This window comes from Chlorocebus sabaeus, chromosome 9, assembly GCF_047675955.1.
Source record: "Chlorocebus sabaeus isolate Y175 chromosome 9, mChlSab1.0.hap1, whole genome shotgun sequence".
Lineage (NCBI taxonomy): Eukaryota > Metazoa > Chordata > Mammalia > Primates > Cercopithecidae > Chlorocebus > Chlorocebus sabaeus.
Genome location: NC_132912.1, coordinates 125,766,530 through 125,793,511, shown reverse-complemented (window position 1 = coordinate 125,793,511; position 26,982 = coordinate 125,766,530). Strand labels below are relative to the sequence as shown.

Genomic DNA, 26,982 nt, shown 5'->3' with positions numbered 1-26,982 from the left:
TAAGGCCAGCAGTTCAAGACCAGCGCTGGCAACATAATGAGACCCAGTCTCTACAAAAACATAAAAATTTTTTAAAAAATAGGCAGGTGTGGTGGTGCATGCTGGTAGCCCCAGCTACTCAGAAGGCTGAGGTGAAAGGATCATCTACCTGAGCCCAGGAGGTTGAGGCTTCAGTGAGATACGATTGTGCCATTGCACTCCAGCCTGAGCAACAGAGTGAGACTCTATTTCAAAAAAAAAAAAAAAAAAAAAGGAAAATAAATGAAAAACCAAACGGGCTCTGCCAACAGCAAGCATGTGGCTAGTGTGCAGCTGGCCCACATGTATGTGCACACATGCCCAAGCGCTGCCATTCCTCAGCCTCATCCTACCCCCCACACCTGAGCTGCTTTTAGCCTGAGCCAGCATGCACTTACACTAAGAGCCCGCACAATGAGGCCTCCCATCAGCACAGTTACACCTCATTTGCATCTTTGAATTGAGCAGAGGGAGCTGAGTAGGGACTAGCAGACCCATTCTGCAGATGTGGAATCTTTGGTTCATAAGGTTAGGGACTCACCCAACCAGGAGTTGAACCAGAATTTGAATCCAGATTTGTCTCACTCCAAAGATCATAGTGTTCCCTCTTTCCCAAGGTGTCTGTTTGACATTTCTTGGACACCTACTGTGTTCTGAGCACTCACTCAGACATGTATTGAGCATTTACTCTACACTGAGCCCTTCGGAAGCTCTGGAGAGACAGGGGTGAGGACACCATCCAGGCTCATGGTGTAGGCCAGAGCTGCCCGATAGAAATGGAATGCCAGCCATATACATCACTCACAAATTTTCTGGAAGCCCCATTAACGAAAGAAAAGAAACAGGTAAAATTAATTTTAATAAAAAATGTCTTTCACACACTATCCAAAATATCATTTCAACATGTTAATGAGGTAATTTACATTCTTTTTCATATTAAGTCTTAGGAATCTGGGGGTATATTTTACGTTTACAATACACCTCAATTCAGACATCTCACCCTGTTTTATCCTGTCGCATTAGTTAGAGTTCTCAAGAAAAACAGAACCAAGGATACATAGATATATAACAGAGGATTTATCATGAGACTTGGCTCACGTGATTATGAAAGGAGCCCCCACAATATGCTGTCTGCAAGCTGGAGAACCTGTGAAGCCGGTGTTGTGATTCAGTCTGGGTCTGAAGGCCTGAGACCAGCGACAGAGAGTCTGCTGGGGACAAGCCTTAGAGTGTGAAGGCCTGAAAACATGGAACTCTGATGTCTGAGGGCAGGAGAAGACGGATGTCCCAGCTCAAATAGAGAGAGGATATTCCCCTGTCCTCTACCTTTTTGTTCTAGTCTGGCCCTAAATGGATTGGCTGCTGCCCACCCACTTTGGTGAGGGCAGATCTTCTTTACTCAGCTCACTGATTCAATTGCTAATCTCTTCTGGAAACACCCTCACAGATGCACCTGGCCAGCTGAGCATCCCTTAGCGATCAAGTTGACATATAAAATTAAGCATCACACCTGTCTTATCCCTGAGCTCCTAACTGCTACGGCACTTCCCATCCTTCCCACAAAGGATCTCCTTTTATTCTTACAGTGAGGCAATTGAGCAGGCACGATTGCCCCTTACTGGTGAGGACACTGAGGCCCGGTGTGGTTGCCAGCATTTCAAATGGCCCCCAATGGTTCTCGCCTCTGGATATTTGCATCCTTGTATAGTCCCCTCTGTATCAAATAAGGCTGTCCTCTGTAAGCAATAGTACGTTGTGGAAATGGTGGAGTGTGACATCTCAGGCTGGGTCAGAAAAGCCATTGCTTTCACCTTGTTCTCTCTTGGGTCACTCACTCTCCAGGAAGCCAGCTGCCACGTTGTCAGGACACTCAAGCAGCTCTATGAAGAGGTCCCCCTGGTGAGGAACTGAGGCCTCCTGCCCACAGCCAGCACTAACTTGCCAGGCACGCGGATAAGCTCCCTTGGAAGTGTATCCTCCAGCCCCATTCAAACCTCGAGATGCCTGGAGCCCCTGCTGAGAACTTGACTGTAGCTTTATGAGAGACGCTAAGTCAGAACCACCTAGCTATTCTGAAGTCATGGGCAAACCCAACTCCATACTGGAAAATCCCAGTTTTTATCTGGGCCTGGTCCCAAGGACCCTAGTCAAGCTGCCCTCACATACCCCACGAGCCTTCCCTGCTCCTCTGTCTCTAGCTGACACCTCTTCCCTCGGACCCTTGGCACTAAATTGCTTCATGACACATTCATTTTCTTCAGTGTCCTCAAGGAATCCTGATTTGGCTTATCTCAAACCACAGGCAAACTGGAGAGGCAGAGGACACCACTGAATGGGAGGAAAATAGTGCATCTCACCGTCCAGGCCTCCAACTTACCAAAGAGTAACTCTTCACTCCAGCAAACTCCTGGTCTTTCCTTTCAGCTCTCTCCTGCTGATGTCTTTTCCTATATTGCTGCCAGAAAAGTTAAGGCTTCCTATTACACCCACTCCTGTGGCCCATCTTGTATTGTGATATAGCAGGTGTAAGGAATAGCCCCATTACAGCCCCACGGAGGTTCCAGGGAGACGGGGTAGATGTGCATGACATGGGGAGGCAACTGTGAAGACAAACGCCCAACCCCATCCACTCCACTTCTAGTTTCCTCTGCTTTCAGGGGCTCTCGGTCTGTAACCTTGCAGGCTCCGTGGTAGCTCCCATTCCCCTGCCTTCAGTGTCTCCCAGGAGAACGAGTTAGAATGTTGGATGGTTTTAAGCAGCCTTCCCCTTGGACTTCTCAGTGCGCTGCTTGTATTCTTAGCCCAGCTGCAACTATGTGTCTCGTTTGTGGGGTTATTTACTTGTCTACCTCCCCCATACCCCAAAAGGTCCATGAGGGCTGAATTTGCTCATCACGGCGTTCAAAGCTCCTCAAACAGTCGCTGGTACGTAACAGCTGCTCAATAAACATTTCTTAAATAAATGAATGAATTATAAAACTCCAGACCTTAGGATCCGAGACTAAATTTCTTCTGGCTCCACACCCTTATATGAGTTCTCACGTCTAATGCCTCTCTGTCAGCCTCCATCTCCTCGTTTTTTAAGGGAATTATTACTTTCTTCTTGGCCTGCTGAACAGGGCCACTGTGAGACTCACACAGGCTCATGGAGGCCCTGCAGTGTGGTGCTTAAGGACATGGACTTTGATCTCTGAAGTATCGGAGTTTGAATCCCTATTCAGCCCCTACCAGCTGTGCAGTGGTTATTCTGCTGGTGTTGCTAATAATTGCACACTTCACTGTCAGTATTTGTGCCTGAACACATGAGATACTCCCAACCTTCCCCTATTAGTTAATGTGAATCCTATCATCTTCATAAGTTCTTTGTGTCAGCGTTACTTTGTCACACGGTAACTTCACCCTCCATGTAGCTCTAACATTTAAAACATGTTTTCCACTTTACAGAGTATTTTCACATTTGTCTCCCTTTCCCAAACTAGGAAACTGAGGCCCACAGAGGGAAACTGACTCGCCCAAGATCACTCAACTAGGAAATGTCATAGCCACAACCCAAGTGCCAGTCACACCACAAAGGGGAGCTGGTAATCCCCACCATAGGGTGGGTGGTGAGGGGTCTGTCAAATGCAAAGCATAGTACCTGGGACATAGTAAGGGCTCAATAAAGAGCCACTGACTGCCCAAGTCAGTGACACAGCCCAGAAAGGCAAGAGGGTGGTTCCATGCCCACCACACCTCCCAAGGCACTGGTCCTGGGAGTGTCCAGGAAACCTGACACATATACACACACACACACTCTCTCTCTCTCTCCATTTACCTTTTTTTTGAGATGGAGTCTCGCTGTGTTGCTCAGGCTGGGGTGCAGTGTCGTGAACTCAGCTCACTGCAACTTAAGCAATTATCCTGCCTCAGCCTCTCAAGTAGCTGGGATTACAGGCACCTGCCACCATGCCCAGCTAATTTTTGTAATTTTAGTAGAGAGGGGGTTTCACCATGTTGGCCAGGCTATTCTCAAACTGCTGACCTCAGGTGATCCACCTACCTCAGCCTCCCAAAGTGCTGGGATTACAGGTGTGAGCCACCACACCCGGCCTATTTACCTTCTTTTAAGGGCCTGCCCCCCATCCCCACTTGTTGACCCTATGTTGACCCTAAGTAAGTATGCTGTGGGCCCATCTGCCAGTAAACTGTGACTGCCCTGCCCTGCCCTGCTGCCTTGTGGGACCATGCTCCTGCAGGCCTCAGCCTCCACCAAGAAGAGGGGCCAGCTCTACTGATGAAGACGAGCTCCCAGTGCCTTGGTCATGAAGGACAGGCTGGGATCTCTAGCAGATCCAGAGAGGTTCTCAGACCAGAGAATCCAGGATCCTCATCCTCTCTCCAGGCTGGATAACCTCTATCGAGGGTCCCTGCTGCAGAAAGAGATCCTGGCGAGACAGCGGGCACTTTGTGTCTTTTAGAATCCCAGGACACCATCTGCATACAGCAGCCCCTGCCTGGCACCCAGAGGAGCCCCATACGAAGGGTGGGAGTGTCAGACGGCTCAATGTCGTCATGAAGCTCATGGATGACTAAAGCGACTAGGGTGTTATAACTCCAAAACAACCAGGTCCTCAGCATAGAGACTGCTTGGTACATTCATCTTGCCTCCACGGTGACAGTCCCAGCCACACACCCTGACCACACCTCTGTCCAGGAGAATAACGGTTCATTACTTGTTGCAGCAGGTCATATGGAGACAAACTTTTACTCCACATTATGTAGTCAGAATTAGCCAAGAGTGGCATCAGAAGGTGGTCGCCATCTTTACTCATATAATGTCCTCTGTTTCCCTGTAGCTCTTGTTGCTGGAAGAGCAGAGAAGAATATGGGCTTTCAGCAGCTTCAACCAGAGATTGTCCCAGCTGTTTTCTAAAGAGCAAGGGTACCCTCAGCATCTCTGAGCAAAAGTAAATAACTGTGGCTCCCTGGGCCCTCTCCTTTCCTGCACCTGCTCTTCCCGGTTTAGAGTCTGCTTCAAGCAAAGACACCTGTAAAGAAGGAGGCAATTCTTTGCCCAGTGATTAAAAGTGCTGTCTAAAATAACAAGTGTCAGTGAAGACATGGGCAAACTGGAATCCTCAAACATTGCTGGTGGAAATGTGAAATGGTGCAGTTCGTGTGAACAGTTCGGTAGCTCCTCACAAAGTTAAACATACAATTACCAATGACCCAGCAATTACACGTCTAGGTAATTTTCACCCAAAAGAACTGGAAGCAGTTCACTCAAACAGATATTTGTACACCAATGTTCATAGCAGCACTCATCACAATAGCCAAAAGGTAGAAACAGCCTAAGTGTCCATCAATAACTAAATGGATAAACAAAATGGATAACAAAAATCTATGCGGTGGAATATTATTTGGGCTTAGAAAGAAATGAAATTCTGGTATCTGCTGCAACATGGATAAATGTTGAAAACATACTAAATGAAAGAAGCCAGATCTAAAAGGCCAAACATTGTACAATTCCACCTACATGAGGCATCCAGAAGAGGCAAATTCATAAAGATGGAAAGTAAAATAAAGGCTGGGGGGAGAAGAGAACGTGGAGTTACTGCTTAATGGGTACAGAGTTTCCGTATGGGTGAAGGAAAGTTCTGGAAACGGATGGTGGTGATGGTTGCATGACACTGCGAATGTACTTAATGCACTGAATTGTACACTTGGAAATGGTTAAGAGGGTTAAAAAAAGAAAAAGGAAAAAATGAGAAGAAAGAAGAAAAAAAGAAAAAGAGGTGTCCTCTACATGCAGACACCCCTTCCCTATCAAGGTTCGGTTTCCCTGTTTATTCAACAGGTGTTCACTGGGAATCAGCCAGGGCGGGCCCTGTGCTGAGCTAGGCCTGGGATGAGGTGGAGGAAAAGTGCTCTCCCTCCATGAGTGGCTCACCCTCATGCGGATCCTGAGTACAGACACTTAACCACAATCCCAGTGCAGGAAGATCACTGAGATGAGGTCTGAGGAGTAAAAGTCAAGGTTCCGGGGAAAAGCGGCAGCCTGCAGCGTGGTAGCCCAACTCCCACCTGAACTCCCTCTCCAGGTGCTAGGGGTTGGAGGTGGTAGGGTGCAAGTCTCCCCAGATACTCAGGGAGGAGAAACAGAGTGAGAAAATGGGGGAGGTAGGTGAGCAAGAGGGGCTAGGCAGGCCTAGAGTGACAAGACCAATTCTACCTTCTCACCTCAACCTTAACCCTTCATCCACCCTGTCAAAAATAACAGAGTTAGCCGGGTGTGGTGGCTCATGCCTGTAATCCCAACACTGTGCGAGGCCGACACATGGGGATTGCTCAGGCGTTCAAGACCAGCCTGGGCAACATGGCAAAACCCCGTCTCCACAAAAAACACACAACAATTAGCCAGATGTTACAGTGCACTACTGTAATCCCAATTACTTGGGAGGCTGAGATGGGAGGATTGCTTGAGTCCGGGAAGCAGAGGCTGCAATGAAGCATGACTACACCACTGCCCTCCACCCTGAGAGACAGAGCAAGACCCTGTCTCAAAAACATAAATAAATGACAGAGCTCTGTGAGCAGCATAAATTTTATTAAAGAATAACAATCACAAGAAGAAAACAAAGCAAAGCTAACTGTTACTGAGTGCTTCTGATAGGCCGATCTCTGTGAGTTCTACTTGCATTTTCTTATCTAATACCCGCCACAGCCCAGGGAGATAACTACAATTATTACATCATTTTACAAAAGAAAAAACAGCTCTGAGATGAAAATGTGTCCAAGGTCTCACAGCTGGAAAAATGTTTGCCAGTTGGAAACTTTGTGCAGAAAATTTTTTCTTTCATTTTCTTCTCAAAACAAATAGGGAACATGCCTGGGGGGTGAAAACACACAGGTAATGGTGGTGCTTTCTCAAACCCTACACCTTCCCATGCGATGGCTTCGGTGCTAACCTCCCAGACCCCCAGCCAAGAATGTGGAGCACATATATTGCCTTGGATTATACGTGGACTTAGGTCTTTTTTCAATGCCTCTGCCCTGGGATGCGGGTCAAGGGGGCTGAGAAAGAAAGAGCTCTGGACACTCAGTCTCCTGTGGTCATCCTTCTGCAGCTCTCACTGGAGGACAACACTCTGAAACAAATCCCTGGTGTTGGCCCTGGGCTTCAGAATGTAAAAGGCATTTTGGGCATGCATTCAGTTATCGCCCTGAGAGAGTAAAACATCTCCTCCCCATTTCCCAGATGAAGAGCTGAGGCTCAGAGAAGCGAAATAACTTCTTAGAGTCCCAGAGGGAATAGAGAAGTGGCTACATAATTTGTGGGGCCAGGGAACTTGAAAATGTAGGGTCCTTGTTCAAAAGTTACTAAGGATTGGTGGCACTAGAGCACTGAACCAAATGTGGAGCCCTTCTCAGCCGGGAAACACGGTGCAGGCCCAGGAAGTCAGCCCTGGAGTTAGGAACTGAGACCTGAATTCTTAGGGGGTTTAGAGCATGTGCCAGCACCTCACAGCTGCCTCTTCCTAAATACAGCCACCTCCTGGCCACTGGCCTGCAGCCCTCAGAGTGGGGAGGGGGTCTCCAAAGCAAGACAGCAGACTGAAGCGCCTCCACAGAGCCTGACCACAGGCTCCAGCGGGGCCCCCATGTTGCTGATCACATTAGCTGAATTCAATTGTGATGCCCTCTAATTACAATCCTTTTCTAGGAACAAGAGGGCCAAACTGAATTAGGAGAGGGAAACAGTCCATACTTTCATTCAGAAAAAAAAAAAAAAAAAATTGGAATAAAGGCAAAATTAGATTTTACTCCATGGGTCCTGGATTTAGAAGCCAGAGGACAGAGTTGATTCTTACCTCTGACACTTCAACTTACATGGGACCAGCAACGATGACATCTCTCTCAGCCTTGGTTTCCGTATCTATGAAATGGGAATAAAGTATTTTTGGAGCTTTTATGAAGATTAAGTTAGACAATGCACTGGTACTTAATCTTCTGGGGGAGGCTCTCAAGAAAACACCTCCTCCATTTAATTTCAGGGAGTTTCATGGTGCCCTGAAGTATAAGCACAGTATCCCTGGACATGCCTGGAAGTCGAGTTAAGAAACGCTCAAATAAGAAATTAAAATATTTTTGGTAATTTTGTGGGATTTCAAACCACTGTACTATGAATACATTGAATTAGAAAGGCTTTGTTGAAATATTCACAGACTTAACAAACAAGCCAGAGGACCTGTGCATTATTTCATTCTGCTCTAGCATGAATATTTCATAAATTACATGCAATTATTAACAACATCAACACTAGCAAATTAATTACTGTCAATTCATATTAATAAAATTGCATTTTGTAATAAATAAAGTTAGTTTACTGCGCCCCATCAGTCTCAGAGGTATTCACATTTGTCAATTGTCCTCTACTTCAGGCTAAAACAAAAGTAATCAAATAACTAATTATTGTACAAAATGTATCACCGCTTACACGTCAATGAAAACTCACAGTTATTTATAACCCTCACAACTGAATATTCAAATCACTGTTTATTCTTATGCTAAGAGGAATTTTCCAGCCCTCTCCTTTTTACCGACTCCCCCGGTCTCTGCCCTCCGCCACCTGAGGAATAGCATGTGGCCCCTGAGCCATGGTGAAGGTGTCTCAGCAACAGGAGAGTGAGGGGCTCACAGCAGCAAACAGGAACTCAAGCAGAAACTCCAGAGAGGTTTGCAGAATCTGCTGTGGGCCTTCCCATCACCAGTGGCCAGCTGCTCCATTTCTTGAATTCCATGCCACATAGGTTCCCTGCCTTCCGTTTTTCATTCTTACAAATAAAAAATGTCTTCTCCTTCAATAAAGGCTCCAGAATTGTAGCCTGGGATTACAACACGCATTCTGCCTGCCTGTGTTCATTTCAAAACCTGGGGTAGTTGACTCACCAAACTGAAGTCAAAATAACTGCAATGAAAGTTATCTAGAGAGCGCGGTGCATGCAGAGCTAAATCACACATTCTTGATTTCCTTTGATGCTCACTCGTAACAATTTAATGTGTTCCATTTAGAGGTGGAGAAACTTGGGGTTCCACAAGATCAGGTGACTTGTCCAGGAACCTTCCAGAAGGAAGAAGACAGCTAAGACTAGAACCTGCTCTGTCAATCTCGCCTCCTGTGAGGTGTCCACCGAGCATCCCCGAGGCTCTGGAAAGGTAGCAATACACAAATGGAGGTTTGCATCTGCCCAGACAGTTGTCGGCCTCCTCCCTGCACATGCTCAGTCCTGACTGGGCAGACAGAAGACCTGGGACTCAGCTAGTCCCATATGGGCCAGAGGTGCCCTATACCCTCAGCATTTAACTCCCATTTTTAAAAATACGTCAACACCCATTTTGCCCAGAGGGGGAAAGTCTCTTCTAAGATTTGAGTTGATGTTTATAAAGCAGGAAGCATGTCAGCTATTCACAAAGTGAGCCCTATCAGCAGAGTTTTTTGCCTCAATGCTGGATTCTTGGAAGATGACTTGGAGCCTGTATTCATTTCCTAGCGCTGCCATAACAAATCGTCCCCAACTTGAGGGGTTCAAACGATAGGAATGTATTCTCTCGCAGTTCTGGAGGTCAGAAGTCTGCCCCTTCCAGAGCCTCTAGAGAAGGATCCGTCCTTGACTATTTCAGCTTCTGGTAGCTGCTCCTTGGCTTGTGGCAGCATCACTCCAATCTCTGCCTCCACAGGCAAATGACCAGCTTCCATCTATGTCTGTTTCTGTGTTCAAAGTTCCCCTCTTCTTACAACGATACCCAGTTACATTGAATTTATGGTTCACCTTATTCCAGCATGACCTCATCTTAACTTGATTATATCTGCAAAAACCCTATTTCCAAATAAGGTTACATTCATGGATTCCAGGTGGACAGGAATTTGGGGAGGGGACACTATTCAACCCAGTACTGAGTGCACTTCTTGATTCAACAGGGCAGTATTTGGACCCACCAAACACAGACACTGCCCATGCCAGGAGTATGCCCCTTGTGGGTTCCCAGGCTGAGCATCAGAGTCATCCTAAAAGCATGTAGCTAACACATTCCCGGACTCCATCTTGGCAGTTCTGATGCAGAAGATCAAGGGGGAGCCCAGGAATCTTTGTTTAAGGGCTGTCCACATGATTCTCATGGGTAGCAGCCAGGTTTGAGAATCTCTCATGTAGAAAGGCTAATAATCATCATTGTAATGATAACAAGAGCGGCCAACATCGGTGAGCCACGCATGGAGCTAAGTGCCTCACATGCCCGCTCACTCTGTCCTCACTCACCATCTGTCAGTGAGATTGTAGCATCAGTTATGCTCAGTTGACAGAAGAGAAAATGGGGGAGAGGGCAGGGAGACTCTGTGACATGCCCAAGGCCACATGCTGCTAAGAGGGAAGTCTGGGCTAGAAGCTTGTGCTGACCGCTTCGCCACTCACCCAGCCATGGGTCAAGCAGTGAGTGCAGGTTCCATCCCAGGGACTCGCTGTGCCAACAGACTTCATCCACAGCACAGCTCATGCTCCACTGGGGCCTGAGGAGAGGGCTGGGATTCCAAAAGTGATTTCCCTCAATTCAGTCTCTGTTCACATAGCTCCTCCATGGGAGATGCTGTACTAGGACCAACGTGGAAAAGAGGAGAACAGGAGAGTGACTGAGAGAGGGCCCTGTGCATTATATGTGGCCACAGCAAAGCATGGGCCTGCGGGCCTGTGGGGGATACAGAGGGCCCTTCCCACTAGGACAGTCACCAAAGCTGTGTCTGAGATGAGCCCAACAGGCCAACAGGACTGGCACATCATGGATGCTCTTCATAAGTATTTGATGAATAAATGAATGGAGATGAATGAATGAATGGCAGGGAAAGTAAGAAAGGGAAAATATGCTGGGCAGAGAAACCTGTATAAACAGAGGCACAAGGACAGGAAAGCCTGGGATGAGTTAGGGACCAGTGGCCGGGATGTGGCACACATACCTCTAGGCAAGCAGTAGAAGGTGAGGTAGTAATCCCAGCAACAGCAATAATAACACTAGCAGTTCACATTACTCAGCAGTTAAGTCCCAAGCTCTGTGCCTTATGTGTATCTTATTTTACTTGATGAAGTATTATTGGGATGCTCATTTTTAAGATGAGAAAACAGGCTCAGAAAAGATAAGCAACTTGCCCAAGATCACAGAATCTGTGAATGGCAGATCTAAGACTCAGACCTGAATCCATCTGACTCTGGGCCCACCTCTGGTTCACGCTGAGATTCAGAGTTTACACTGTGATGCGGTCAGCATGGAGCTCCTACAGGGTGCTGAGCTGAGAAGGCACGTGCCTGGGGGTAGGCCTATGGAGGACCCATCAGGAAGCAGGCATGAGCCTCCTCGGTGATCCCAAGTGAAAAAGTGAAGTGACCAACATAACTATCCTATAACAGAATTATTCCAAACAGCAGTTTCTTAAAATAAAAACTCCAGATGGGAGGTTTTTATTGCAGGCTAATTATACAAGTGAGAAAGACTTGTCATTTTGGTAAACATCCCCCATTCCCCAAACATGAAGAAATCAGCTCACATCGGTCTCTTACCATTTGTCTGAAAAGGACAGTATTATTTTCAGAACACTGCTGTTGATTTCAAATGTGCAAACAAGCAAAAAAATTCTCCAGCTACCCTCAAGAAAAGGAAAATATTAGGCTACCCATGACTCAAGGGAAACTGAGGGTTGCAGTGAAGGACCCCAGTTCATTCACACCTGAAACACTGGCCCTGTGTGGACAGGGCATCCCAGCTCACTCACACCTGAAACTGATCCTGGGTGGACAGGGGACTGGGTGGCATCTCCCTCTGCAGTGAAGGACCCCAGTTCACTCACACCTAAAACACAGACCCTGTGTGGACAGGGGACTGGGTGGCATCTCCCTCTGCAGCGAATGACCCTGGTTTACTCACACCTGAAACACTGATCCTATGTGGACAGGGCACTGGTGGCATCTCCCAACTTTCCAGGCCTAGAAGTTTAGTAGAACCCAAACAGGAACCATAAGACCATCAGCAAGACAGGAGATGGGGGCACCTGGACCCCTGGAAACCAGCATCTTTACAAGGGATGATAGAGCAGGTGGTGGGGAGCACAAAATGACAACAACAATCCAACCTCAAACTTTAAATCTGGGCTACTTTGCTATAACCCCAACACGTGGTTCTTTTGCTAACTGATAGGAAGACCTTTTAAGTTTCTGAAGACTAGAGATCCTCTGCTGTGACTCATGCATTTAAACAGGAGGGAGCTGAAGCTCAAAAAGGATGTCTTGCCCAAAGCACACAGCCAGTTGGGAGTAAATGGAGTCTACCCTACAACTCCAGCCCCCTGGCTCCCCAGCTAAAGCTCTCTTTTCCTCTTTCCATCTCATTAGGCTGCTTCTTCCAAAGAAATGTTTCTTCTGCACAAACAAAAACAAAAAATGGTAGAAGTGTGCATTTGCACAAACACACACACAAACATATAATTCTTAAAACTGGTAAAAATAACTAAATCCAGAAAACCAAAGTTAGGCATGACATTGTCCTTAATTAAATGATGCTCTCCCCATATTTTTTTCTCTTCTCTTTAAATTTGCTTTTTAACAACAGAGTTAAGTAGAGTGACCATATTAATGGAGTTTCTTGCCTTTTAATAGTTGGTGTCACCACCTTCATGTGATTCAAAAAATAGGTAATTTGACATCCAAAGGAGGAGAGAGAGGAGACCAGAGAAAAGAGGGAACATATTACTTAACTTTATGATGATAATTACCTGAACACAAAGATGCTTATAAGAACATTCTACACTGGATATAATCCAGAAAAATTAAACCTATGTTGCTGCTTCAATACATCTGAATACTAGGAATTGGCAGAAAAAAACACATCTGTTCTATGAATAATAGCCTCTACAGTCCCAGAGGACAGCAGTACATGAATTGAGAAAAAAAAAAGAAAGAAAGAAAGAGAAAAAGAAAAAGAAAGAAAGAAAAAGAAAAAATGGAGTCTTGAGCCTTTTCCAAAATGGTGCTAATGCGCCACTGAAACTTAATTTTATAATTTACTGGCAGTCAAGATGGCAGGAAATAAAATAATTTGCTATATTCTGCACAACAAACCCTGCTTTTCCTGGGAAGGGGTAATTATCCCCATGGAAAAAAAAAAAAAGAAAAAAATACGCCATCTCATATTAAGCTAAAGTCTCATCAAGAAGAGAAAAAGTGCCTCATTACACGTAATTACCAGGGAATTAGAAACATCATTTAACTAAATGAGCGAATAATGCTCAGGATATTGAAGAAACTTGCCTGCACTTCTGCAAAGCACTCTAAGTCCCATTACAAAAATTGCCCCTCTTTAATGGAATAATTTTAGGCCTTGTCTGCCTTGCTTTAAAAATAAAGAGCCTCCGAGAGGCAGAAAGAGGCTGAAACTGCCATAAACAACTGTTGAAAGGGACTGAAGGGAAGGCGCTGTCTCTCTTGGAGACCAAGACCCAGAATGACTCATAATCTGCCATAATCAGGAAAATTAAACCTGAGGACTTGAAAAAAGGATTACCCCCTTTTTAATTGTACTTCCTCAAGACTGCGATGTGCTTGTGAGTATGTATTAGGGATAACAGATGAAAGATTTTCAAGTTCGGGTACGGCTTCCCTGCTCCGATACAAAAGCAGTTACAGTCATTCAGTGTTATCTTAAAAAAATAAAATTATAACATACCTGGAGATTGATGTTTATTATGTCTTAATGCTATGATTTTCTAGCCATTCAAAATCTCCCAGGCTTGAGTTGGGATCCCCTCCCCCTTTTCCCTTTGCTTTTAATATTTGTCAAGATTTAGCATGGAAGCAATGAATTTAATATAACCATCTTACCTTCCAGCAATGCTAATCTTTCTTCACCCAGAAACCAGAAAAGGCAAGTATATTGATACTGGTCACCTGAATCCATCTGACTCTGGGCCCACCTCTGGTTCACGCTGAGATTCAGAGTTTACACTGTGATGCGGTCAGCATGGAGCTCCTACAGGGTGCTGAGCTGAGAAGGCACGTGCAAGTAAAATTCAGAAATTTTAGAGCAAGTAAAATTCAGAAAGGAATTGGTATTGGTCAGATTCTTAGCAGATGGCCAAAGAAGGCTCTCAAGAGGCCACTTTAAAGAACAAATGAGTCAGGGAAGGGACTGCAGTATCATCCTGAGATATCCTGCCCTGAGACCCAACAAAGAGCCACCAATCCCCACTGCTGCATGAGGATCAGGGCCTTCCCTGGAACAGGTGCAGCCAGAGCAACAACAAGTGCCATTCCCTCAGCCATGGACTTCATGCTACCATCAACAGCAACACCCCTTTTCAGCAATGAGGAAGCTAAAACCAGCCAAGGCCTCAGAACTCCCTGTTCGAGTCCCTTGTTGCCAAGTCCAGATTCATATATGTCAATCACAGTCACCTCTCAGCAGGGCAGGAATGACATTCCTACTTACCACACCTCAACTGAATTCTCCATCCCCTCACAGAGGTTCCGTAGTCTAAATGCATTCCTTCCTGGTCCAGTACATGTAACTGTGATAGTAAGAAGAGATGACAAAGTGCCAGCACCATAGTTGTGCTCATCACAAACACCTGCCCTTGGGATGGTTGGAGATGGTGGGCAGAGAAGGCAGGAGAGCTAGGACAGGAGATAGCTGAGCTTGATCTATTCCTCTGGTCCCCCTGGGCCCTTGGACATGTCCCTCAGAACCACTTTCAAGTTCTAGGGCCCTATACCCAAGAAATAAAAAGAAATAATGAAAGGCAATTATGAGAACAGCTTCACGTAGATAAAGCCCTGGAAAAAGAAACCACATTTAAGATTGATAATGGGCAAAGTGCCCTGGGCATTTTAGGTCCCCTCACTTAACTCCGAGATGGAACTTGGCACTAATGAAGTGCTTGGGTGATAGGAAACAAAGAGGAAGCCAACGTCCCATCCCAGGTAAATGGATAAAAAAAGAACACAGTATTATATCATTTCATGATGAGTCAGGTTAACTGACTTGCCTGCCAAGATCACACAATGAATAAGGGAAACCCAGAATCAAAACACAGATCCACCTGCTTCCAAAACTATTTCCCTGGGCCACACAATGCTGTCCTCTCCAATGAGTATAAACAAGGAGCGTTAGTAATAGCACTCACCATACCATAGCATCCCAATGTATTTCAAAGAGCTTTCGCACATGTTCTCTCCAATGAGGTAGATAAGGATGACACAATCTCCATTTCATACCAAAACTTGAAATGATCAGGGCAAAGTCATCCTGCCACCGACTGCCAAGACCAGTGATATTTTCTCCTGATCATACTGGTAGTGAGAGTAGAACAAATTCTGAAAGAAGATCCATCTGGACTAAGATTTGCAAACACAGCCAATGTTTATTGTTTCAATGTAAGCAATACCAATTGCTTACCAATAAAAGAAGTTTTTACTTTCTAATTGTTTCTTTTGTTTTTATTTTCTAATTGTTTCCCGTCAGACCGTCTACCTTGTGACATTAGTAAAGCAAACATTTTTAATCATGAGTTAGCCAGTCAAGTTGACACAACAAGCTCACATTGATCCCTCTCTGCTCCAAACACCACAGCAATGACAGCTAAATCATAAGAGAAAACAAAAAAGATACAGTCAGATGCCAAAGTAAAAAATAAACATTTCTGTGGACTTAAAGAGCTGATCTCTGGGGCCGGAAGCAGGAAGCAGTGGCAGGGAGTTTACCACCACAGCTGCAGTTGCAGCTACTCCAGATGTGGGAGGATTGCCTGAGTCCAGGAGGTCGAGGCTGCAGTGAGCTATGATCACACCATTGCATTTCAGCCTGGACAACAGAGCAAGACCCTGTCTCAAAAAATAAAGCCTGGAAATCAAAATTGTAAGTCAGCTCTCAAAATCAAAATTGAAATATATATTTACCCTAGACGAAATTAAAATTTTATAGCTGCATGTACCAAAGCCTTCATTTATGTTTAAAATATTCAAGGAGGTAAATGAATGTACAACTTCATTGAAAACAATTCAAAAGGCCGGGCATGGTGGCCCACACCTGTTATCCGAGTACTTTGGGATGCCGAGGTGGGCGGATCACCTGAGGTTGGGAGTTCGAGACCAGCCTGACCAACATGGAGAAACCCCATCTCTACTAAAAATACATAATTAGCTGGGCGTGGTGGCACATGCCTGTAATCCCAGGAGGCTGAGGCAGGAGAATCACTTGAACCCAGGAGGTGGAGGTTGTGGTGAGCTGAGATCACACCATTGAACTCCAGCCTGGGCAACTGGGCAGGCGGGGCAGCCAAGAGCGAAACTCCATCTCAAACAAACAAACAAACAAAAAATTCAAGAAATTATGTATCAAAAATAAGCAAATGTAAAACAAGAGGTGGATATGAAATAAAATAGAAATCCAAGAATTTTTTTGAAAACTTACTAGGTGAAATAAATTCTGGATTAGACACAAAGAGAGAATTAGTAAATTGCAGAGAGTTCTGAGGACCTCACCCAGAACAAAGCATGGAGAGAAAACAAAACTAAAATATGGAAGAGCAATTAAGAGACATGGAGGAAGAACTATAAGGTTCCAACATTCACCAAGCAGGAATTCCAGAACAAGAGAATGTAGGGACTGGTGGGGAAACACTATTCAGAAATATAAATGCTGAAAATCTTTAAGAACTGAAGATGTATATTACATTTTCAGTACTAAGCAAGAATATATGAAAATAAATCCACAACTAGACATATCACAATGAAATTGCAGAATACAAAGAATAAAAAGACAATTTTAGCTTCCAGAGTGCTATGGCTACTTTTATGTGCCAACTGCGCTGGGCCAGGATACCTAGACATTTAGAAATTATTCTAGATGTTTCTGTGAGGGTGTTTTTAGATGATATTTACATTTAAATCAACTTTGAGTAAAGCAAATTGCTCTCCATAATATGGGTGGGGGCTCATCCAATTTGCTGAAGACCCGAACAGAACAAAGGGCTGACCTTCCCCAAGCAAGAGAGAATTCTGCCAGTAGGACTGCCTTCAGACTTCATTTGCAACATTGGCTATTCCTTGTTTACCACCAGACTACATTTGGATTTGAACTGCAACTCTTTCCTGATTCTCCAGTCTCCTCTATCAAATTTTAGACTTGCCAAGCCTCCGTGTTGCATGAGCTAATTCTTTACAATAAATATCTTTATACATATATATGTATGTATGTGTATATATACGTGTGTATGTGTATGTATAACTGTATATATGTATGATACATACACACACACACACACACATTATTTTATTGATTCTCTTTCTCGAGCAAACCCTAACTAACACACAGAGGGAAAGAAAGATAGCTTCTAAAGGAACAATAGTTAGGCTCACAGCAGACTTCTCAACAGGAAGTACAGATGTACAAAAAGTATGCAGAGAGAAAATTAACTGTCAACCTAGAACTTCATATCCAGCTAAACTATCTTTTGAGAGTGAGGACAAAAAAAAGACATTATCTGGAATCCAAAAACATACTCAGATTCTTATTACAAAACAAACAAAACAAAAAATTACTGAAGGATATATTTCAGCAAGAAAAAAAGTAACTCAAAGGTAAAAAGCAACTATTGGCAGAGATTTATACACACACACATGCACACATAGTATATTAATATAAGTAATTAACTGCTGAAATATAAAAATAACTAACTTTGATTTTTAAAATTGAAGAAAAATAAAACTATAAATAGCAATTATAAGATTGTTAAAAGGAGTGTTCTGTGAGTAGGTAACATGTGAGAAATGACTGTTACTATTGAAAAGAAGCTAGAATTATTGAATAACTATAGAGTTTGGTGGAAAATAGGCAGTTAATTATGAGGGATAATACTTTAAAGGTAACTATCAATCTATAGCTTTCAAGCCAGAAGTGAGGTGGGGAAGAGGGGAGAAATATGAAAAACTATCAATCCAACAGAAGGCAGAGGAGGAAGAAAGAGAAAACAAAAGCATTGTAAGTAAAAATACCTAAATAAGGCAGTAGAACTGAAGAAATAAACTCGTATACATTACTAATCACAAAGAAATCTAAATGGATTAAAACCACCTATTTAAAGACCGAAATTATTATACTGCATTTGCATTTTTAATCTAGCTATATGATGCTTAAAATAGACATACCTGGCCGAGCATGGTGGCTCACACCTGTAATCCCAGCATTTTGGGAGGCCAAGGCAGGCAGATCACTTGAGGTCAGGAGTTCGAGACCAGCCTGGCCAACATGTTGAAACCCCATCTGTACTAAAAATACAAAAACTAGCCAGATGTGGTAGCAGCACCTGTAATCCCAGCTACTAGGGAGGCTGAGGCAGAAGAATCGCTTGAATGCAGGAGGAGGAGGTTGCAGTGAGCCAAGATCATGCCACTGCACTTCAGACTGGGCAACAGAGTGAGATTCCGTCTCAAAAAAAAAAAAAAAAAAAATAGACACACCTAAAACCCACAAGAAAGACTGAAAATAATAAAACATAAATATATATCACATGCAAATATTAACCAAAATAAAGCTCACAGAATATTGCATCAGATAATATGCAAAGCAAAATGTATTAATAGGGATGAAGAGGCATACTTTGTAATAATAAAGGAAAAAATTCACCTAGAGGATATAATAATTATTAATAATTATAAACTTGTATGTGACTAATAACACAGCCTCAAAATAATTCATTACACACATTAAAAATATTAAAGCAAAACAAGTACAAATTACATAAAGCAAGAACAGAATTTAAAGCAGAAACTGACCAATCAACATAATGAGAGATCTTAACATATCAGAAAATTGATAGATAATGTAGGTCAAAATTTAATAAGAACATAAGATAACTGAATAACACAATTAACAATCTAATGAATATAAAAAGTCAACATTGTACCTAACAAAGTTATTTGCAGATGTATTATAAGCCATTTATAAAGATTAATTGTGTTACAATGGAAAACTTAACAAATCACAAAAATTGATATCATTCAGATGACTGACTACACTGCCATTAAGTTATAAATGAGCAATAAAAAATAGCCCACATGTGTGTAAACTTAAAAATATATATCTCAGTAATTTATGGTAAAAGAGGAAATCTCAGTGGAAATTATAAATAAGTAGAACCAAACAATTATGAAATATCTCACATCCAAACTTTTGAGATGGGCCAGGCATGGTAGCTCACACCTGTAATCTCAGCACTTTGGGAGAGCTAATGGGGAAGGATTGTTTGGGTCCAGGAGTTTGAGACCAGCCTCAGCAACATAGTGAGACCTTGTCTCTACAGATTAAAAAAAAATTTTTTTTTAATTAGTCAAGCATGGCGAGGTGCACCTGTAATCCCAGCTACTTAGCAGGCTGAGGTGGGAAGATCACTTGAGCTCAAGAGGTGGAGGCTACAGTGAGCAATGATCACACCACTGGACTCTCACTTGGGTGACAGAGCAAGACCCTGTTGCTTAAAAAAAAAAAAAAAAAGTGTGAGATATAGTAAAGGACGTATTTAAAAGTAAATGTGTAACTTTATATAAATTTATTTTTAAATGAGAAAGATTGAGAATTAGTGAGTATTGCATTCAGCTTAAGAAGTCAGTAAGAAAATAAAAGAATAAACCTAAAGAAGGTGGAAGAATTGAGGCTGGATGTGGTGGCTCATGCCTGTAATCCCAGAACTTTGGGAGGCCAAGGTGGGTGGAAAACCTGAGGTCAGGTGTTCAAGGCCGTCCTGGCCAACGTGGTGAAACCCTGTCTCTACTAAAAATGCAGAAATTAGATGGGTGTGGTGGCGGGCTCCTGTAATTCCAGCTACTCAGGAGGCTGAGGTAGGAGAATTGCTTGAACCCAGGAGACGGAGGTTGCAATGAGACGAGATGGCGCCACTGCACGCCAGCCTGGGCAACAGAGCGAGACTCCATCTCAACAACAACAACAAAAAAAGAAGGTGAAATAATCGGAAAGACAAGCAAGAATCCAGCAAGAATTGGAAAGGACATTCTTTTTTGCCTCTGCTACATTTCTGCAAAGCCGTATTTTGCTTGCTATGGGGTAAGACTAGGTGGATTCAGGTGGAAATAAAATCAGTCAAACCTTGGTCATGAGACTGTACCTCCAGGGCATAATAATGCAAACCAAAGAGGCCCTTTTTTTTTTTTTTTTTTTTTTTTTAGGCAGCCAGTGTTTATTCAGACTGTGTGCTGAACACTTTGCTAAGATGTGTGGGTTAAAATGTACATAAAATGTATTACTTTAACCATTTTTAAGTGTACATTTCAGTGGCATTAAGTACATTCACATAGCTGTGCAACCATCATCACCATCCACTCCACAACTTTTTCATCTTCCCAAACTGAAATTCTGTACTCAGTAAGCAATAACTCCCCAAATCCACCCTTTTCCCAGCCTCTGGCAACCACCGTTTTACTCTCTGTCTGTATGAATTTGATTACTCTAGACACTTCATGTAAGTGGAATCATACAGTATTTGTCTTTTCACATCTAGCTTATTTCACTTAGCATACTGTTCTGAGGGGGTTCATCCATGTTGTAGCACATGTCAGGAATTCCCTTCTTTAAAGGCTAATACTCCATTGTGTGTATACACCACATTTTCTTTATTCATTCATCCATCGATGGGCACTTGAGTTGTTTCTATATTTTGGCTGTTGAGAATAATGCTGTATGAACATGAGTGAATAATGCTGTATGAACATGAGTGTACAAGTATCTCTTCAAGTCCCTGCTCTCAATTCCTTTAGGTATATACCCAGAGGCAGAATTGCTGGATCATACGGTAATTGTTTAATTTTTTGAGAAACCACTATACTGCTTTACGTAGAGACTGCACCATTTTACATTCCTACTAGCAGTGCACAGGAGTTCCAATCTCTCCACATCCTCGCCTCCACTTGCTGTTTTCTGGAATTTTAATAATGGCTATCCTAATGGGTGTGAGGTGGCATCTCATTGTAGTAGCAGGGACTTTATTAATACTAGACAGCACTGTAGGCACCCTCAGAGGTAGGCTTCCACTCCCACATTAGCAGTTCAGAGTTTATAACTCAATTTATGTTTTGAAAGAGACTGGAGAATAAAATGGAAATTAGGAAGATGTAGTTACATAATGCACTGCCTGAAATAAAAAGTTCTCTCCCATTAGGAAGAGTATTAGATTTAATGAACGCCCTAAGAATCTAATGTTACAGAATAACATGACATTTCTATACCCCAAAAGAAAAAAAATAGAAATTTTTATTTATTTTTTGGCTTCTTTGGCCAAAGACCATCTTCAAAAGGAATATATATATATATGTATATATATACACACCTATAAAATATATATACTGCTTTTGAAGATATATACATACAAAACATATATATTCCTTTAGAAGATATATATATGCCATATATATTATTTGAAAACAAATAATGGCTAGTATTATACATAAATTAATATATATTTACATATAATTGATGTATTTATATATAATACTAGCCATAATATTTTAAAAATATATCAATAATTAGCCTGTATTGAGTTATCACTATATGCCAGGCACTGGATTAAATATGTTACATTTTCATTTAATCCTCCTAACAACATTTTGGGTTTTCTTTAACAAGTGAGGCAGCTGGAGCCTAGGACTTAGAAAATTTGCCCAGGATAACATAGCTAATCACTGGCAAAGCTAAGATTCGAGCCATGGGCTGCCTGATTTGGAATTTTCCGTTCTACAAGTCATACGACTTCAAGATGTTTTTTGTGCTGCTTCGATTTTCTTTCTAGTAAAACCTCAGTGCAAGCTCCACTTTGCTCACTAAGACAGCACCCACACGCTTCAGAAAATGGGAGCTTCCCTGAAGAGGGTCTTCATAAGCCATGCTGCAGTTCTCACATGAACTTGTTGCTTCCCAGTTATTGACAAAATTCTTCTCCCAGTGGGAACCATGCAGAGCACACACCCAACTGGTCCTCTTTGAACTGTGGCACACATTAAATGCTGAAGGCGCAAGATTGGATTGCCTTACAAACTCACCAGAAAATTGGGTAGGGTTTGTACCTCCAAAAATAAAGCTCCAAAACTTAAATGGAATAGCATATATCTGGTGATCAATAGCCAATTAATTTTTTATTATTTTTATACTTTAAGTTCTGGGATACATGTGCAAAACGTGCAGATTTGTTACATAGGTATACATGTGCCATGGTGGTTTGCTGCACCCATCAACCCATCATCTACATTAGGTATTTCTCCTAATGCTATCCCTCCCCTAACCCCCCACCCCTCAACAAGCCCTGGTGTGTGATGTTCCCCTCCCTGTGTCCATGTGTTCTCATTGTTCAACTCCCACTTATGAGTGAGAAAATGTGGCGTTTGGTTTTCTGTTCCTGTGTTAGTTTGCTGAGAATGATGGTTTCCAGCTTCACCCATGTCCCTGCAAAGGACATGAATTCATCCTTTTTTATGGCTTCATAATATTCCATGGTATATATGGGCCACATTTTCTTTATCTAGTCTATCATTGATGGGCATCTGGGTTGATTTCAAGTCTTTGCTATTGCAAACAGTACCACAATAAACATACATGTGCATGTGTCTTTATGTAGTAGAATGATATATAATCCATTGGGTATATACCCAGTAACGGGATTGCTGGGTCAAATGGCATTTCTGGTTCTAGATCCTTGAGGAATTGCTATACTATCTTCCACAATGGTTGAACAAATTTACACTCCCACCAACAGTGTAAAAGCGTTCCTATTTCTCCACATCCTCTCCAGCATCTGTTGTTTCCTGACTTTTTAATGATCGCCATTCTAACAGACATGAGATGGTATCTCATTGTGGTTTTGATTTGCATTTCTCTAATGACCAGTGATGATGAGCTTTTTTTCACACGTTTCTTGGCCACATAAATGTCTTCTTTTGAGAAGTGTCTGTTCATATCCTTCACCTACTTTTTGATGGGGTTGTTTTTTCTTGTAAATTTAAGTTCTTTGTAGAGTTCGGATATTAGCCCTTTGTCAGATGGATAGATGGCAAAAATTTTCTCCCATTCTGTAGGTTGCCTGTTCACTGATGATAGTTTCTTTTGCTGTGCAGAGCTCTTCAGTTTAATTAGATTACATTTGTCAAGTTTTAGCCAATTGATCTTTAACTACAATGCAGAAGAGAAAAAAGCCCTACAAATGATCCTGTAGAATTGTATCCCAGTTCTACAGGATCTGCATACCCAACCAAAAGTATGTTTCCCAACAAAGGGTATGTTTCTGCATACCCAATAAAGTTAGGTATGCAGGATGTATACTAGAAAATATAGCCTAGATGCCATTACAAAGCATATATCTAGACCAAGTCTCAGAGAAGGCAAGACCTCCATTTCTCAGGGGCCTCATGGTCTCTGCTCCTCAATGCACACCTCTGCTCACTTCTCAACTTTCTCACCTGCTTGCATATGGACCAGAAGTGGCTTCCCCAGCCCCCATATCCACAGATTTCTCCACCTAGCTGCAAAGACCACCACCAATGGGTTCAGTCTTTTTAGTGCCCTAGGAATGAATTCCAGTTGATCCAGCTCATCTTTCTTGAGAAAGACAACAAAAGTCCAAGGTCACTATCTTCAGGCCAACCAGGAAATCAAATGCCCTTGAGTCAAGTATCCATCTGGTGTCCACTTAAATATATTAGGGAGGTGTTGGGGGTGGAGAGGGGTCATGTACATAGTTCTGTGGCTTTGGGTACCATCCCCAAAAAGGGGCTTAGTCTAGGACTGAAAGAGCCCCAGTGCAGAGATTATGGTGGCAAAGCAATAGCTTGGGAAACTTTTTCCTTAACAATGATTTTCACAATGATTATGCAAAGTATTTACATTTTATATGTATCTACAAAATGTTCATCCACTAAAACTCCAATAGCTCTAGGCTTAAGAGAGAAAATGCCTGCTTACATAAAGGGGAAGAAGCAAATACAAAAATGTATGACAACTCAAAGGAAATGACATATGAGGGAACTGGAAATGACTTTAGGTGACTTATTCTAATGTGTTTGCTTATTCACATCCCTTTCAAGGTCAGGAAAAGAGGGCTTCTTTTTTTTTTTTTTTTTTTTTTTTTTTTTTTTTTTTTTTTTGAGACGGAGTCTTGCTCTGTCGCCCAGGCTGGAGTGCAGTGGCCGGATCTCAGCTCACTGCAAGCTCCGCCTCCCGGGTTCATGCCATTCTCCTGCCTCAGCCTCCCGAGTAGCTGGGACTACAGGCGCCCGCCACCTCGCCCGGCTATTTTTTTTTTTGTAGTTTTATTAGAGACGGGGTTTCACTGTGTTAGCCAGGATGGTCTCGATCTTCTGACCTCGTGATCCGCCCGTCTCGGCCTCCCAAAGTGCTGGGATTACAGGCTTGAGCCACCGCGCCCGGCCAAGAGGGCTTCTTTCTAAGTGGCACTAATTAATGCCTTCTTCCTCTAAGCCTCAGGCCACTTGGTTGATTTATATGCCTGTCCCATCCCAGTAAACTATACATTTCTTGAAGGCAAAGGTCACATGTGATTCATCTTTGAATAATAACAATAACAGCAATTAACATTGTGCATGGGGTTAATCACTTTATATCTGCTATCTCACCTAATGCATATAACAACCCTATGCAATAGGCACTGTTATTATCACGACTTAAAGAGTAAGAACGCAAGGCTCAGAAGTTAAATAATGATCCCAAATCCCATAGCTAGGGAGTTACAGCACCTGCATTCAAGCTTGATAGGTCTACTATAGAGCCCAGCTTCCTAAACTCAATGCTATGTCCAAGACTAGGTCAGAAATGTTAGGTTCAAGAGATGAATGAATGGGTGAATGGGTGAATGGATGATGAATGGATGGATGGATGGATGGACAAATGAATGAATCTTTTAGGAAAACAAAACATGATCCACAAAGTGGATACTGTGGTGGTTGGTGAGCTAAGCATATTAAGGCATGTTCCTGAGTGAGGTCAAGGGCTTGGATTTTCTGTATTCCTGGTCTAGCTAAAACCTGCACCTCTAATAAAAAAAATCCCCACCACAAGTCCTAAAAGCATAAAGGTCATATGAGAGGGAAAGAGAGACGAAGGGATGAAGGACAGAAATAGATGTGCGGTGAGTATTGATTCTGTTCTAGGTTTCACAAATCTGAATTTGTCTGATCAGCACAAATCCACCTTCAGAAATGGTGGAGGGTCAGAAGGATCATCTTCATATGAAAAAGACTCTCATTATGTTCTAGAGACCACAGGAGCTGAAAGGTTTTAGCACCTTCATCCACCTCTAAACATTTGCCCTTCACAACAACTTTAAAAGCAAAAGGCTTTAAAAGAACAAAAGCCCTTTTGAACAGACTTCGTTCACACTTGCCTGTAACTCTCTTACTCCTTGTATCCAGTCAGGGTTCAGACAGGGAAGCAGAGTTCCAGGAGCTCATGGAACAGGGCTTTATTATAGGAATCTGACCTTGTAGTTGTGGGAGGAGCTGTGGGGGAGGCATGAAGGTCTGGATGGGGTGCTGGAGGTTCGGCAAGCACAAGCAGTCAGAGAGGCCAGGCACATTCAGCCACCACAGAACTGCCAAAAGGATCTGAGGAAAGGCTGTGTAGCTAATGTCCTGTGGGTCTGCAGCCAAGCATCTGGTGGCAGGCCCTTGGGCAAAGCCAAAGAGTAAAGAGAAGTTAAACTCTATCAGGCACCTCTGCAACCATCCATCACTGCACCTGACAGCCAAGAAACCCCAAAGATAAATGGCCACCATGTTTCTTCAGGCTTCCCGGTCTGTGTGTGTTCCCCTTTTGGCCAGCTCTAACTCGGAAGCATAAAGGGAAGGGGACGCTGGGAAATGTAGTTCTCAGCTTAACCAAGTTGACCCAGCACAGTCCACCAGACTCCTTTAATTAAATATAGAATACGTAAAGTGATTATTCACATCTTTAAGGAGACTGCACATTTTAATCATAATTACATGATAAATATTTCATGGTATATATCTTTGTCATATAATTAGGAGTAAAATATGTAATCTCAAAAAGATACTAAATAATTCAAATAGCTGAGGATGTGATTAAAATCATGACTGAGATATGGTCAGAAGGTAACTCAAGGTCTTCAAGCATGATCTCCCAAGCCACATGTCTCCTAACAACTAGCCCAAAGCCATTATCACTACCCTACATTCTCTTATGAAGTCTTATTTCAGAATGGAAATTTCAAGAACAAACTCCCAATATTTTCCCATCTTCCTCCCTCCAAAATTACTAGACTTGAAAAATATACAGTATCCCAATAACCACTTGATTAATATGCAATTTTAACACCTGGTAGTGTCCCCAAATACCTACTATCTTCTGAAACTCCATGTTCAGATAAACCTGAGCTAGGCCTACAAGTGAGGATAAGCGCATGTCCTAAGCTGCTGCCTGGAAGATTCCCTCCACAATACGTGTGTTTCAAGGTTTCACTGCACTGTAAGTAAAATGGGCCATGTCACCATGCCTTCAAAAGATACAATTCCTTCATGGCATATGCATGCTAGATCAGATCCAACTCTTGGGCTTATGGGCATGCCAACAGGCTCATTTATCCATTGCCACCCACCACCACCTGGACCAAATGGCATAATGAAGTAGCAAACAACTATTTCAAAACTCCACCAGCCACATTTTCTTAAGTCAAACTGTGCACAAATGCCTTTTACTGTTTATTGATTGAAGGAAAGAAGGAAGGGAGACACGAAGAAAGAAGTGAGAGAGAAACAGAGCAAAAAGAGAAGACACCATATACCCTGAATTACAGACCTTCATGATTACCTGTAAGCAGTGGTCAAGAGAAGACCTTCAATGGCATGCCACTGTAACATTCAG

The 26,982-nt window shown here is 42.8% G+C and overlaps 1 long non-coding RNA gene across 1 annotated transcript; it reads right to left on the bottom strand.

Annotated features, from left to right (window-relative positions):
* Positions 1–6,585: 6,585 nt before the first annotated feature.
* On the bottom strand, positions 6,586–10,167 carry LOC140712532 (uncharacterized). The gene is made up of 2 exons (XR_012094134.1): positions 7,888–10,167; positions 6,586–6,886 (listed from the first exon to the last, which is right to left on the bottom strand). It is a non-coding gene; the product is annotated as an uncharacterized lncRNA (long non-coding RNA).
* Positions 10,168–26,982: the final 16,815 nt, after the last annotated feature.